A 16,533-nucleotide genomic window follows, 5' to 3' on the forward strand; every position below is an offset into this window, starting at 1 on the left:
CAGTAATCTTTCCCCTGAAATAGAGTAAGCCAGGAAATATTCTAACATAAAGAAATTCCATATCACTAAGTGATACCATCTCCATGGCTCATTTTAATCGAAATACTGCACTGGCCTAAAAGTGAAGGTGTCTAGAATAAGATAACTGAAATGACTTGTAAATTGGAAGCAATATTTTAAATATTTGCTAATGTGAGGGTTGTAGGGGTCACCACATGGTTCCCACCATCCTCCCCTCCTGGCCTCACACTGTTGGCAGGTTTCTCTTTTTGGAGAGGCGAATCTGTGAATTGCTTTGACAAAACACAGACATGGATCAATCAATGGGACCACTTCATGACTGCATTATGGCACATGCACATGCTACCATCCTTGAGAATGGAAATGAATACAGCACTCTTACATGAAAGCTTTATGTAAAAGCATGGACTAGCAACAAAGACAATACTCTCTAATGTTAAGGGCAAATTTTAGCATTATGGACACTCTTTGCTAATAGTTTAGGTAACTTTAGTCAGATGCATAGCTTTGAGATTAACCACTATTTTCTTTTTGAAAGTGAACAGTTAAATAGCTAAGAGATACAAAATATCTTATGAAGTAATGAAAATGCCCAAAATTGAGTAAGGTATCAGATATTCAACTTTGTGAACATAATACAAAGTCACAGAGAACATGTCATGGTTACATCACCACAGCATGTCACTCATACTGGGCCTCAAACCATTCCGGGAAAACTGAACCACTTTCTCAGCTTCCAGCCTTAAGGGCTTCCAAAGGATGATAAATTATTATAGCACGAGGTAGGAAGCCTGCCTGAACCCAACCATGAATTCTAGATGGCAGCCAATTTCTGGTCTAAACTACTTTAGGGGCTAGGGTAGTCTGAATGAAAACGCCTCTATAGGCTCGTGCATTTGCATGTTTGATTCCCAGTTGGTGGGACTTCTAAAGAAGGATTAGAAGATATATGGCCTTGTTGGAATAAGTATGGCCTTTATTGGAGAAGTTGTGTCATTAGGAGTGAGGTTTCAAAAGCTCAAACCAGGCTCAGTCTGTCTCTTGCCTATGAATCAAGATGTAAGTAGCTCTTAGCTACATCTCTAGGACCATGTCTGCCTGCCTGCCTCCATTGCTCCCCACCATGATAGCCATGGACCGACCCTCTAAAACTGTAAGCAAACCCCCAATTAAATGCCTTACTTTATGAGTTGCTTTGGTCATGGAGTTTTATCACAGCAATGGAATAGTACTAAGACAGGGGCCTAGAAAAGAAAACCTACAAACAACAGAAGACACATCTATCGAAAAGCTTGGCAAAAAGGCTGGCATGAAGGCTCAGTGGGCTGTGAGATTTGCTGCCACGACCAACCATCTGGGTTCAATTCCTAGATCACACATAGGGAGGAGAAAACCGACTCCCACAAGTTGTGTGCTCTGACCTCAAAATGCATGTCATAGCAGGTGTGCATGTATGTGCAACACACACACACAGTGACAAAAAATGGTATAAGACAAAACAAAACAACAAAGAAATAATAACATAGAAAATGTGTTAAGTTTATACTTTATGACTGTACTCTTGAAGAGGAAAAAAATAGAAGCAACAACCTGTTCTATCAAAAACAAAACAAACAAAAAACCAAAACCAACCAAAAAAACAAAAACAAAAACAAAACAACAACAACATCAGCAAACAAACATCTTCCCAATAGCCTTCATTCCTTGTCACCGTTTTCTACAAAATGCCTTCAGTGAATAATGAATAATGTCTAATCGACACATTAGTGGCTAATGTGTCGATTAGACAGAGTATGTGGTTGATATAACCACCACGCTGTCCACCACCCTTTCTCCTCTCCATCCTTTCTACATGAGGCAGCAATGCTGTATGTCCTGACTATGTATGTTATGAACTAAAGTGTGTTCCATCTCAAATGTCACATACCAAAGATACCTGGTGTGACTACATTATGGCCCTGGACCTAATTGAGGTTAAAGGAAGGTTAGTAAAGATGGGACATACTAGTGTTCTTGTAAGAGAAGACATTAGAGAGCTTGCTGCTTTACCACATACATGAAGAAAAGAGGTCCTATGACCAGCCAATGAGGTGTTGGTATCAGGAAGCCATAGAAAAAAACCTCAGAATAGAACCTCTCTTCCTAATAACTAGATCTTGGACTCTCTAGCCTCCACAATTGTAAGAAATTAGTTTCTGTTGTTTGAGTCACACTGTCAATGGTTTGGGTTTAGTTTTCAAAAACTCTAGACTTCACCTGTGACAACACTACATGAGCCTATCTCTGGATGAATATATAGAAAGGGGGAAAGAAGTTATAAGGCTTCTGCCATTGTCTCTGTAATTGATGTTTATATGCACTCAAATTTACCCTGCACTAGCAAAGTCCCTAATGTTATTTTATTTCCCAGTGATTCTGAAGGGAGGTGAAGTCCTATAGCCCTAACATCTGGCATAAAAGGAGGCAGGTCAGCAGGGAAGTTCACTGAGCATCAAGTGGCTGGCAGACAATAACCTAAACATCTTCAAGCCCACAGCAATTCTAGTCAAAAGCTCTGCCTTAAAAGTATCTGATTTCTTAAAGATATAAAGCTTAAATCTAATAAATAATTCTTGATTCCTAAAGAGAACATGTACACATTCACATAGTGAAAAATATGACATACTACGTGTACATACAAAAGAAATGTATGTTTATAAAAGTAACCCCGTAGAGCATGTAAGATTTTAAGTAGGACATTTGATATAGGGCTTGAATCCATTTAATACAGGCCTTATTATTAAAGTAGCATCAATGCATAGAGACTAAAATCTGAAATCTTAGACTTACCTTGTCACATGAAAGTCTGCAAATTGGCAAATTCATACATGACGTCTCTTCTGCTTATTTAGCTTTTGGGCAGATATGACCAAATTTTCCATTTACTAGCACTGCATCTATGTTAGCTGTCATATTTTCACTGACCCACACAAATCTATAATTTCCTAACAACTAGAGATTTTCAAAACAAATAACTGTGACATTATGTTCCAGAACATTAATCCAGGGGTAAGTTATATTTCTATTCCACATGTTTGGCAAAGCTGCATGGGGCTTTTTATATGGGTGGGTAAATTCCATGTTGTTTCCTGTGTAGGTAGGTAGACTTTACATTGCTTGTTTTGTTTTAAACAGTGATACAACCAAGGAGGTGACAAATGGCTCCAGCAGTACTCAACTCTTCACATCTGCTCTCTGTTAATACAGTGGTGTCCACTTTGCCAACTCAGCAGCAGTCAGGTTCCTGAGACTCTCCTGTCTAACCAGATACCCTAAGCCAACACCCTTTGACAAGGCTCCAAGGGTAGAGAAAAAAAAAAAAAAAAAAAAAAAACCTCACTCACAGTTCAGAAAGAAAACACACTTTCTGTTTGCATTTGTCTATACTGTATGCATAAATTACAAAAGCTAGTTTACAAATTCCACCAAAGCATTCTAACTCAGCAGTCATTAGTTACAGCTTCATTTTGGTCAGGGCTGAAGAGCATTGCTTATATAGACTTGGCAGGACCAGCAACACCCACTAGTCAAGAGCCAACTTTTGCCTTGTATTCTAACTTAAATTGATACTAAGATTAAGTAACATTTTCCCTGTCTCTTTTGAGTCAGGTTCTATATAGACTGAGTTTGTCTCAAATTCTTGCCTCAGCCTCACAGGTGCTGGCGTTTCAGTCACACACACACACACACACACACACACACACACACACACACACTACCACTGCTGGCTCAAGACTCTCTCTAGTTGTACTTTACTGTGCCTGTTGAGTAATAAGAAGCATTTCTTGTTCTCCTGCCTGAAAGAGCACCACTGAGACCTGCTAGTTCAAGTAGTCTGCTTTGTCATTGCTCCTTTGCCCAATAAGTTATTTATCTAGAGTAGTGGTTCTCAACCTGTGGGTTGCAATTCCTCTGGGGGGTCAAATGACTCTTTCACAGGGGTGGCCTAGAACCATCGGAAATCAGATACTTATATTATGATTCATAACAGTAGCAAAATTACAGTTATGAAGTAACAATGATAATAATTTCATGGTTAGGGTCACATGAGGAATTATATTAAAGTGTTGCAGCATTAGGAAGCTTGAAAACCACTCTCTAGAACCATAAATCTTACCCACCAAAAATGTTTCACAGGCTTGTTTACCTTCTCAATGAATTCAAGAATGTAAAAGAATTCAGCTACTTATGTTTTGAAATCAGTTATTTCCCTCCAGTTCTTGGCAACTGCTGTGTCTGAGTGTGCATGCCGCATGTACCATGGTCTCTCACTACTACTTTGTTTCCAGATTCCTAGAAGTCACTCGTCCTCATGTTCCACATTCTGTTCAGTAATACAGCTGCTCATTCAGCCCAGCCCCTTCTTACAAGCTACATTTCACTTAAAAAATGTTTTTGATTGATTTATATTATTTTTATGAGTTCTTTGGCTGCATGTATGTATGTGCACCACATTCATGTCTGGTGCCTTCAGAAGCCAGAAGAGGGTGTCGATCCCCTAAATCTTCAGTTATAGACAGTTACGAGTTATACGTGGGTGCTAGGAACTGAAACCAAGTGTTCTGGAAGAGAAACAAGTGCTGTTAACCACTGAGCCATCTTTCCAACCCCAACAAATTAATTTTTTTTCATTATGAAGAGAATTAGTCCTGGCTAGGGATGGGTGAAACTATTTGAATCCTGAGAAATGTTGCTAAGAGATAATCTTCCTAAAATCAGCCAAGATGTTTTCTACTATTATAAATCCTGTTTCCTTGTGTCTATGTAGCACCAAGCTTCCCATTCTAGAGTATGGAGAGAAGAATGACCTCACAGCAGAAAAGACAGACACAAGATACAATCTTAAGACACTAGGCATCAAGCATTGATGGTAGCAGGCCCTGACAGAAAAAATAATGCAATTGTCCCTAGCACCTGCCTGAAGGGCTCAGACTACTATAAGGAAAGAGATCCAGGAAGGTTTGTCAACATCCTTGTGTTGAGGACATGGATCTAGGAGTGTGAATAGATCATGGCAACTAGAATTAACAAGGCAGGGTACACATTAAAAAGCATCCCAGAGACATGCAAACCTCCCTCTATTTTGTATCGTTGCATATGAGAAATGCCACAAGCTGCTGAGGCAGACACCCAGGGTCTAACGTAATAATGCTAATATCCACAGCTCCAGTGCAAACTCTCCCACCCCTAGTCTCCTTGCTCTCTTCTAATAGCCTTTGAGCTGACAGCAGAAGACTCAAAAGCCTAAGTCCTGGTCTTACTGCTACCTCAATCTTCTACTTCCATCCATAATGCTTTACTCATGATGACCTCATTTCTAGATAAGGTGTGACACCCCCCCCCCAATCCATTCTTCTTCCCTTAAAGAGAAGAACTGTTGTTTGTTTGTTTACTGATTGATTGATTGGGGAGGAAAGGAAAAAAGGTGACCTGAAACAGGGCAAGTAAGGCTACCTTTCCACAGGCAGCCTCTGACTGAGGAGAAAACTTGAGTAATTTTTATTTTTGTAGCCTCATAACTAGCATAACTGCCAATGGGAGTCAGTATGAGAACCGGGTGTGCTGGTACACACCAGGAAGTCGGCATCCTGGGGGCTGAGGCAGAAGGATCATAGATTCCAAGTCAGTATAGAACATACTGTAAGACCTGTCAAAGAAGGGTAAAGAGTTCAGCATAACTGTGATCTGTGATAAAGCAGCAAATTTAATCCCAAATATACAATAAGCCTGACATACTCATGATTCCAAACAATACAACTGTTACTGAATTCAAGAAAATGTTAGTATTTCTAGAAAACTGCTTAGGCTTACACATACAGTTCAACCATATGAACAAAGGTTTTGGTAAAGTGAAGAAAAAAATATTCTCGGGGCCTCCTACATCTCAACTTGGCATCCAATTTGAACATATTTATAGACTAAAGAATTCAACTAGAAAAGAAACAAGACTTCATTTGGTCTTTGCTCTCTGGGAAACTCTCCCTGGAAATCCTGGGCTGGGCTTCATGTTTCTTCACTGCATCTCTGAATGGAATCAGAACACACCAGTCCTTAGCAGATGCATGATCCACAATCCCAACAACATCCTCAGAAAGTATGGAGTGCTTGATTGGTACTTCTTTACTTTTAGTAAATATTAATTTGGATCTACTGCTAGTCATTTTTGCTTAATTCTTACGATCACCTCTATTTATCAGGGGTTTCATTCTTTAGTATTCAGATGATGCTATGGGCATTAGCCCATCAAATTAAAATGGGGTTTTCTCTTTAAGACAGCATCCACACTGGAATCTCTTGTTTCCTGTTTGATTCTTCACCACACATACATCCCTTTTCAAACATGGACCCAAAGGTCATGACTGAGATTTCTAGAGACTTCCAGGAAAGATATTAATATTATGACAATGGCTCACAAATGTGCCGATACAGGATGAATGAAACACTGCAGTCCTCCCAGGCTCGGCTGGTTCTTTAGACACTCAGGACAGTACAAACATCCCAGCAATAAACAAGCCTCAGGCAACTGTACTGAAGTGGCCCTTGTACGCCGCCATCTACTGTTTGCTTACTTGGTGCTTCCTCTGAATCAGTTTGTCTCCAGTGGCATAGCCATGAGTCTCTTCCCTCATAACTCTGATTCTGGCTTTGGCTCCAATCAATTTCATAAAACTCCAAATATGTTTGTTACTGTTTGGAGTTTGAAAGCTGAGAGCTGAGGAGAGACATGAAGAGATGAGAAGAGGACGAGATGAAGATCCTAGTGCCGTCTTCCTAAGTCCCCTGTGAATTCTGGTGCTCTCCCTCTCCAGCATCCTAGTGCTCGTCCCATTGCCTCAACACCACATGGCCATGCTCTGTGGCTTATATGGCCCCATACTTGAAGACTGAGTCCAGTATCTTTCCGAAAAGTCGAAATCTCCTGCAGAATGTGTTCTTCACAAGTTTCCAAAGGAAGCTGGCCAACAACTGACTAGCATTAACACAGAATGTGGTTTAAGAAAACAAAACCCAGATTTGAATAATCCCCTGTACTCCCAAAATATACATCTATCCAGAACCACAGAATGTAACTGTATCTTTACAATCTTATTTAAGATCTCAGAAAGAGATCACCGTTGTGAGCTCAGGAGAGCCTGTCTCACCCCTTGCCAGCTGCCACAAGCAGGAGAGCTGACTGGTGTGATGACCAACACAGCCACTACCCAGGCCCAGATCCAGAGCTTTGAGTTGGCCCACCCCAGCATCCACCCCATTTATGAATTGCTGGAACACACTAAGAGGGCAGGTCCTACAGATCCCAAGCTGCAGGATCTCCAAGACACAGGGCGACAACAGAATATCTAAGAGGAGTCTCCATGAAAATCCAGTGCTGATTACGTAGCAGAAGTCAGCGGCCTTGAGCCAAACCAATGACTCATTGCAATGACCATTTGTAAGTAAAGCTATTTGGACAAAGGTGATACTGTGAGACACACTGCAACTTCTACAGCAAGAGTTTTAAATTTTATTGGTGTGTTTATTTTTTGTTTTCTTTTGGGGAGGTTGAAGGGTAGAGGGTGGATATGGAGAGATAAGATGAGTAGGATTGGGGTAAATGATGTGAAATTCACAGAGAATCAATAAAATGTTAAGAAAAGTGGGGGAGAGAGAGAGACAGGGACAGAGAAACAAAACAAAACCTTGATTAAGATAGATCCAAAATAGCAGAATTGCTGGGTGTAGTGGCACTGGGCAGGAACGGGACCTACAGGCTTGAGGCCAGCCTGGTCTACTTAACAAGTTCTAGGCAGCCTAAGGCCCTTTCTTAAATCTAAAAAAAAAAAAAAAGGAATCTTACTATTCATACACATGGATGACTTTTCAGACATTTCAAGCATGATGTCTCTCCTTAAAGGAAACACAGAGAGAAAAACAAAGGTAGTAAAGTGAAGATGAAGGAAGAGATTGTAACACCACTAAGACAGGGCCAGAAATGCTCAATATTACCATGAGGAGCAGAGAGGGAGGGAGCCTTCTCTAGAGCCTGGAGAAGAAGCACGGCCCAGCCAACACCTTAATTTTCAATTTCTGGCCTCTACTACTGTGATGGAATAAATTGCTACTGCTGTCACAACAGTTAGTTACAACAGACATAAGAATACATTATGAGTATCAAGCTTTTCTGTACAGTGTCAGATAGTAATTACTTCAGGCTTCACAATAAGGTCTCTGCAAACAATCTCCATTGTAAACATGCAGCCAGATCACTGACTGTGTTCCAGTCAAACTTCATTTGCAAGAAGAACCTACCATGGAGATACAGCGTACTGACAAACATGACATAAATGCTGTCTAGTTATCACTTAAGCCTCTAAACCACTATATTTTTAAGATTTCTTTTCTTTTTTAAATTTATTATTTTATACCATAAGAAACCCTAATTATCTACTCAAATCCTACAGATTTATTTCCAGAATTTAATCTTAAAATGCACTTGTGTTTTTTTCTTAACTATCCTGTCCCCCAGATCAATAGGATTAAGGATCTAACAACCTTCTCTAGGCTTTCTTGTCATTTAGGCAGGTGCTTAGTGCAGCAAACCTCCTTATTAGCACATTGGGTGCTTCTCTTAGCTACTGTCTCTCAGCAGGTGATAGTAATCACCTTGATGGACTTCTTGCTCAAAATAAAAATCTGATTTCTCAGACATGCTAGTGCCTACCACCTTTCCTTTAAAAAGCAAGAGCCACCTTCTGCCTAGGCCCGCCTTTCCTCAGAATCGTTCACTGTCGACTGAAGTGGGTGTACTTTCCTCGTTTCCTTACCACCACCACCACCACCCCACCCCAAGAGATGCACTTACCTAATTTTCTCCCAGTGGCACCAAGCAGATCCTCCTTCCCAAACCACATTTTCCTTTTTGTCTTTAAGCAAGCTCCAGGTTACCAAGTCAGGATATATGAAATGCCTCAAAGCTGTTTAACTCTCTCAACGCATGTACACACACACACACACACACACACACACACACACACACACACAACTTGCCAATCTTCCTTAGACAAGAAAATAAACATGCACATATCCCGATAACAATAACACAGCAACTGTTCCTCCCTGCATACCCTGTGAAGATCTCTAGATGAATACTGCTCTATGCATCCTTCTGCAATGCAGCTCTGTTAATTCCGGAAATTTCCACAGTAAACTCAGCCTGTCGGTTACCATGGAAACTGCCTGCTTCCTGGCTCTACTAACAAAATCAGAGTATTTGCCTAGATCTAAAAAGCCGCAAAAGAAAGAAAGGTCACCAAAAATTTGCTCAAACAATCCAATTAGAAGCACTCACATTCTAATGTTCTTAATCAGAAAGTAGTAAGAAGCTGGTGCAGTGTGGTGCCTTTAACCCTAGCATTCAAGAGACTGTAGTAGGAGGCTGGAAGCCCTCGGCCAGGCTGGGCTAAGGAGTCAGAGTCTGTCTCTTGGAAGGATGGGAAGGAAGATGGAGGGACAAAGTAGAGAAATATGCAGTAGTTGGGCCCAAACTGATTTAAGATGGAAAGGTAAATGTTTCCTCACCAATGAAAAGAGTGATGGTAAAGAGGATGAGGCAAACACTTAAGGTTTTATATTGCTGCTACAGCCAATGTATTTGCTAAGCGCTGACCTTCTACCAGCTGTACTCAAAGCTTAGCAATATAATCATTTCCCTGGGCTGTTTCACATAGAGGCACATTTCAGAGTGCCCTAAGCTAACTGTATGTTTCCACCTCAACCACCACAGCACTTATAATGCTATCTAAGGAATTCCACTAAAGACTCTTGGCATCACACATTGCTAATCCATTCTTCTCCAACTGCATCCTCGTAAATGCTGGGCTTCTATGGCATCACACACAACCTTCCACCCCCCATCCCCCCAAGTATCTTTTCTTATTCTCTGCCTGCTCCTTCAGCCTCTACCACATTTCTTTGGAATTTGGCCCTATGTACATTTTTCTCATCAAAATAAAGTTCCACCTTAATACGCAACTTGATCATCTAAATCCTAATGATTCGATGCTTCTTTAAATCTCCAATTTTGCACTGACTTCTTTTCAGATGTATGGGTATGACCAGTTACATCATACTCCTGCCCACATAGAGTCACTCTTACCACTCTCTTGGCACAGTTGGAGTAAGACCCTCTGACAACACAGACTAAGTCAGTCCTCCTTCTGAAGTTACTTCTATTACATATTTTGTCACAGTGAAAAGTTGACTATATATTTTTATATCTACTAAGTTTTTCTATAAAAATATATATGTGATAGATAGATAGATAGATAGATAGATAGATAGATAGATAGATAGATAGATAGATATTCTTGTTTTATTAGGCTTGTCTTGGAAAAGAAGTAGTAATTGCAGAAAGCTTACTATTTTATAATTTTCTGGATCGATGAATACTCTTTTATTTTTCCTTTTTCTTTCCACCCCCACACCCTTGGTTTATTGAGACAGGATCTTGATATGTAGCTCTGGCTGTCCTAGAACTAATTATTTAGACAGGCTAGCCTCAAACTCACAGAGCTCCACTTGCCTCTGCTTCCCAAGTACTGAGATTAAAGCATGTGCTGCCATGACTGGCCAAATTGAATCCTCTTACCTGAAGCATGTTATTTTTTTTAAGACAATCGGGAGGCAGAGGCAGGCGGATTTCTGAGTTCGAGGCCAGCCTGGTCTACAGAGTGAGTTCCAGGACAGCCAAGGCAACACAGAGAAACCCTGTCTCGAAAAACCAAAAAAAAAAAAAAAAAACNAATATGTTCAACCTACATGGTAAGATTACACTGATCTCTATTAAAAGAAAATGTTTGCTTGTTTATTGATTGAGACAGGGCCTCACTATGCTGTCCAGGCTGGCCTCTTCCTCTTGGGCACAAGAGAACTACCTCTTTGGCTTTCTTAGTAGCTGGGACTAAGCTCATGATAGCATATCTGAATTCAAAAATATTCTTTTGAAAGCACACTAAAGACAAGTCTCCAATGTTATCTAAAGGAGCCAACTACTCAGATGCACACTATAATTGGCATGATGCAACAAATGTTCCAGAGTAGACTGAGAACCAAATAACACTTGATAACAATTTCTTTAAGTTTTGCTCAGGCTAATGTTCAGTGACTAAGAGTGCTTAATGCTCTTGCACAGAGCCTTTGTTTCAGTCCCAACACCTACATCAGATAGCTACCACCTATAATTCCAGTTCTAGGAGATCCAACACCCTCTTCAGGCCTTCATAGGCACCAGCGTACACACAGTGCACATAAACTCACACAGGCACTCCTACATATATGCATAAAAATTAACTAAATAAATTTTTCACAGACAAATCCCTCTATAGTTGGAGTCTGCCCTAAAGTAGAAACCTTACTATGACAGCAGTTTTAAGGGTGAAATCACTAGCACTGCTACATAAATTAATTAAATGAATCATTCTAGTTTTCTTTCAAGCATTCTAGCAAAGGAAAGTGAATGAGCAGAAGTAACATTTGTCACATACTTCTCCACTGGCATAAGAAGTGAATTTAACCAACACCTGTGTTCATATAATTATCACCAAGTATTATGACTGCTGTAATGCATTTGTGCTTTGAAAAAAGGACAAAAAAATCACTATTACTATTGAGAAAGGATAAATAACCTATCCATATAACTTTACTATTCTGTTTCTTTAATACAATATCATTTACATGTAGTGAAATATCCACATCACAACCATTAGGTTTTGGCAAATTCATACACACTTAGTCTTGCAAGATTTAACAAGACAGAAAACCTGATCCCTAGGTTGCTCCTTGTGCCATTCTTGTCAGTCTCCACAAGACAAGACTGTTCTCATCTCAGCCACCCCCATCAACTTCAGCCTTGGCCGCTCTGCAATCTCAGACAGATGAAGAAACAACATGTGCTCTTCTTGTGCTGGCTGTGTCTCAGCATTTCTGGACTCACATGTGCTTATGTGGATCAGTAATTCCTATTGCATTCTAGTAAGACACAGTTTATTCATTCATTCTCCCATGAATAGACATTTGTGGGCTTGGTTTTTTTTTTTGTTTTTTTTTTGTTTTGTTTTGTTTTGTTTTGTTTTGTTAGAACCATGATGAACAGTTTCTATGACTGTTCAAATGCAAATTTTCATAAAAACATTTTCACACTGGGCAATGATACAATGCTAGATCATGTTTTAACACATAAGAAACTATTAAGGGGCTTTCTAAAGTAGTTGAGCCCTTGTCTATTCCCTCCGCAATATGTGGATTCTGATACCATTATGTATCCTTTTAAGTTTGGGCCCTTCTGGCAGGTTAGTAATATCATTATCATTTTTATCTGACTCTGCTTACTAATGTTAAACATGCCTTCCATGCATTTATTGACTATTCCTAAGTTTCTTTGTGAAATGTCCACTTAAATCCAAAACCCATTTAAAGGATTGTTTGTTCTGAGTTAATAGTTCATTGTATATCTGAAAGTCTTTAGTCAGGTAAATCCAGAGTATTTTCTCACTGCATGACCGGCCTATACAATTTCCTAAGAAACTTCTGATAAGTAGAAACATTATCTTCAATGAAGTCCATTATCTTTGGTAGCAATTTATACTATGTTCTTCTGTACAATCAATTAAGTATTTGTCTATGCCAGATAAATACATTAAGATGGTTTCCGTTACAAGTTAGATGGAATTTCTACTTTACCCTTTAAGGACAATGCTTTATTTCAAGCACATGGTGTGAATTAGGAAATGGGTTCACTCTGTTACAGATCTCACCCCAGCTGCTCAATCATCATAAAAGGTCTAGCCTGTATGCAAAATTGTACAGGGATCTTAGACAAAAATTAACAGACTGTACATGTGTGCTCATATGCTACACTTCCTATTCCATCTTATATACCATTCTTCTATAAGACTTTAGCTGTTGTATCTTCATTACTTTTTACAAAAGTATTTTTCACTATTCTATTTCCATTTTTTTCCACATAAATTACACAATCAAAATGTCAGTGTGCATTTGTGTTAGCGTGGTGTGTGTGTGTGTGTGTGTGTGTGTGTGTGTGTGTGTGTTAAGGTGGCTAAGATATTCCTGAGTTGAATTAATAAATGAGTGAGGTAAGAACAGGTACCTTAATAACACTGTACTTTCTAATGCAGGAATAAGCCACTGTTTTTGTGCATGTGTGTGTATGCCCATGGGCTTGAGGGGCTTGGGACATACGAGGTAAGTACTCTATCACTGAGCCACACAACTTACCCAGAAGAGGACATCTCAGTCATGTATTCAAGTCTTTCATGTCCCCCCAGTAATTAATATGTTGGTCTCATCATATTTTCTTTACTGTAGCAATAACTATTTTGTACTTTTTAAGCTACTCTAATGATTCTGGAACTTCACTTTCCAAGAGTTTATTTTTGCTAACAGGTGTTTACAGAAAGAACTGATTTTGTTACCCTTATCCTTTGCTAAAGTCACTTAATAATTTTAGTAATTTTGCTAGATCAATATAGATTTTTCTACATATGCAATTAAAACACCTGTCTGAAAAAAGGCTGGTTTGCAATCCAATCTTAAGTTTTTCTGATCAGCATCTAGGGTTTCCTGTCTTGTCACCAAACACAGACACAGCACTGAGTCTTTCATCACTAAGTATTTTACTATCCATAGTAAAAGCATTTCCTTAGATGCCACCAATGAGTCAGGAACTACCCCTCGAGGTTTAATGGAATGTTTTTGATAATAAATGTTGTCAAATATTATTCTGTACCTACTGAAAGCCCACATATTTTTCTCCCTTACTTTATTAATATAGTGAATTATAAGGATCAAATATTCAACCAAGATTAATCCAAAGTACTGTTCATAAGGATTTCCAAGTGTATGTTTATTAACAATGGAATTCTGTGGTCTCCTTTGCTTTGTAACGTCTTTGTCTAGTTTCTGTCAATGCTATGCTGACTTCGAAGTATGAGTTGAAAAAAGTTCCTTACTTCATTGTCTAAAGAGTTCTGTACACTTAATATTATTGCCTCTTGTCTTTATTTCTATTCCTGTTGTTTGTTTCCCCAGGGGCTGACACACATTAGGCAGGATCACTACCAGCTACTATACTTTACTATGCCCACAGCTCTTTCCTTTTATATTTGCTATCAGGTACAGAAAAACCACCAAGGTCCCACATTTCCTGTACGAGAATACTAAAATGTAAATTCAACTTTTTATCAGATGAGGAACTTCTTGAGTAAGCTTTTGTTATTTATGTCACAAACTAACTCAATTTGCCAAATTTAATATTAACTGTCAGATTATTCTCAATATCTTTTTACTGTGTAACCATTTGGCTTTAATTCTGTACCTACAATGTAAAAGAAAAAACTACTATTAGTATTCTATTTCATCTGAACTCAAGCTGTCAGAAAAGTTACTTTTAACTTGAAAGAGAATATATACACACACATATGTGTATATGTAGCTCACCATTCTTCTTCTTTTTTTTTTTTTTTTTGTTTGGAGGAAGGATTTATTGTGGCTTCTGGTTATAGTGAATCACTGAATCATGTTAAAGAAGACATGCAAAGTACCAAGGAAGAGGAAGCTGTAGGTACAAGATCTAGGTGGCCACATTCTCTTCACAATCCATAATCAGAAGGCAGAGTGTTAACAGACGTGGGGCGTACTTCAAAGCCTAAAGGCCCTCCATAGTGGTTCACTTCATACATGGAGGCTCCATCTTTAAGAATTCTAAGCTCTTCCCAAAAGGCACTACTAGCTCCATAGTACATGTTTAAACACACAAGGCTCTGAGGGCATTTTACATTCAGACTAGGACCCATAATATTTAGTCTATGGCCTCGTATGAATTAACCACATCAGGTCATGAATGTGAAATCTAAACAAAAATGACACAGTTCCTAATTTATTCCTCCTCTGTTATCTTTTTCCCTAGAAAGGAATATAATGTCCAAAGCAAGAAGACAATGTCGTTTACTGTTTATTATAATTTAGTTCCTTAAATGAAAGCTCATTTTCTCCCATGTCCTTATCCTGATGGTTTTCAGTATTCTATATTTTAGTCATTTCTATGTGTCACGTTTTGCTGAAAGCATAAGGTATAAAGATTCCAGAGGGAAGGAATCTACATTACAAACACTGTGGGGATTTTGTCTTTATATGTAAGGTCATAGACAATGAAGGTGAAAAATGTTATCTAAAACTATTAGGCATCCACACAGAAAGCAATTGTTTCTATCTTTCTTTGTGGCCCTGTGTGTCTGTGTGGGTAGCTCAGGAGATACAGAGCTTTCCTTGAAGAACAAACACTTTCCTCTGAGTTGGTAGCTAACCATTCTAATTCACACATTTAAGTGCCTGAACATTCTGTATTTATAAAACTATATAAACAAAAAGGTTTAATCTTAAATATACTTTAGAAATCATAGTTTTATATCTATTAAATATGTATGATTTTAAAGTGTGTTTCTATCATTTTTATATATAAATAACTGTAATACATAAAATTAGGTATCCCCTCCTATATATATTTTAATAAATTTACAGGGAAGAAATTATAATTAAGTAGTTATGACTTTATGCAAAGAGAATTGTTGATGATGTAGTGATATAAATAAAAATACTGTTTGTATCCATGTAGAATTAAGAGAAGTAAATTTGTAACTAAAGACTCTAGCTCTAGGACATCTGTGAAGAAGGGATGACATGTTACCTGTGGTACTGAGTACAATCCTTTTGTTTTGTTTTGTTGTTGTTGTTGTTAAATGAAAGGGCTGTTTCTAATAGTTCTATAATGTAACAAAGATGTCTGAGAACCTAAAAAAATACAAGGTATTCAATAAATATTAGTGGCCCTAAATCAAAAATAATAACTATTTTATAAGTAGATAGTAATTTTTGTAGTAGATAGTAATATTTTTAATCATATTACTTTGTTTCTTTACAATACTAAAGCTAATTGGTATTCCTCAACTGTGTTAGCCAATGTAAAAATGCATTATTATTTTTATTAGGTACTTATGAAGGAAAACACCTGAAATTAAGTATTCCTGTGTAACATTTTGCTAATAAGCAATTTAAAATAGGTCATACAAATGTAAAAAATATACCTTATTTAAGAATAAAGATCATTCTAATTTATTTGTTTAAAGTTTTAATATTTATGAGTAATATAACTATCTAGCCATGTTTCTTTAAACTTAATAGTCTAAACTAAGTACTTAAGATATTTTCTTGATTTGAGCCTAATCAACTGAGGATCTTCCCAACTGATATCTAAAGTTTTATCTATAGACTCTGACCTGCTTCACTTTTTATTTGGACTATCACAAGAGTGTCTTAGTTAAGCATGTACATATCCTTAACTATAGTGTGTGTGTGTGTGTGTGTGTGTGTATATACACACATATATACATATATGTATACACACACACATACAATACATAC

General features: G+C 38.2%; 1 protein-coding gene across 5 annotated transcripts in view; it reads right to left on the reverse strand.

The window, feature by feature from the left end:
- Map2k4 (mitogen-activated protein kinase kinase 4) overlaps positions 1-16,533 on the reverse strand; it is a 96,191-nt gene that overhangs the window by 44,382 nt on the left and 35,276 nt on the right. Inside the window, exon 1 of one of the 5 annotated variants that reach the window (XM_029483390.1) lies at positions 8,903-9,203. The exons of the other annotated variants lie outside the window; for them this stretch is intronic. The gene's annotated coding sequence lies outside the window, so the exon portion shown is untranslated. Of the gene's footprint in view, positions 1-8,902; positions 9,204-16,533 lie in introns of those variants that run through there. 5 annotated transcript variants of the gene reach the window in all.

Source organism: Mus caroli, chromosome 11, assembly GCF_900094665.2.
Source record: "Mus caroli chromosome 11, CAROLI_EIJ_v1.1, whole genome shotgun sequence".
NCBI classification, from domain to species: domain Eukaryota; kingdom Metazoa; phylum Chordata; class Mammalia; order Rodentia; family Muridae; genus Mus; species Mus caroli.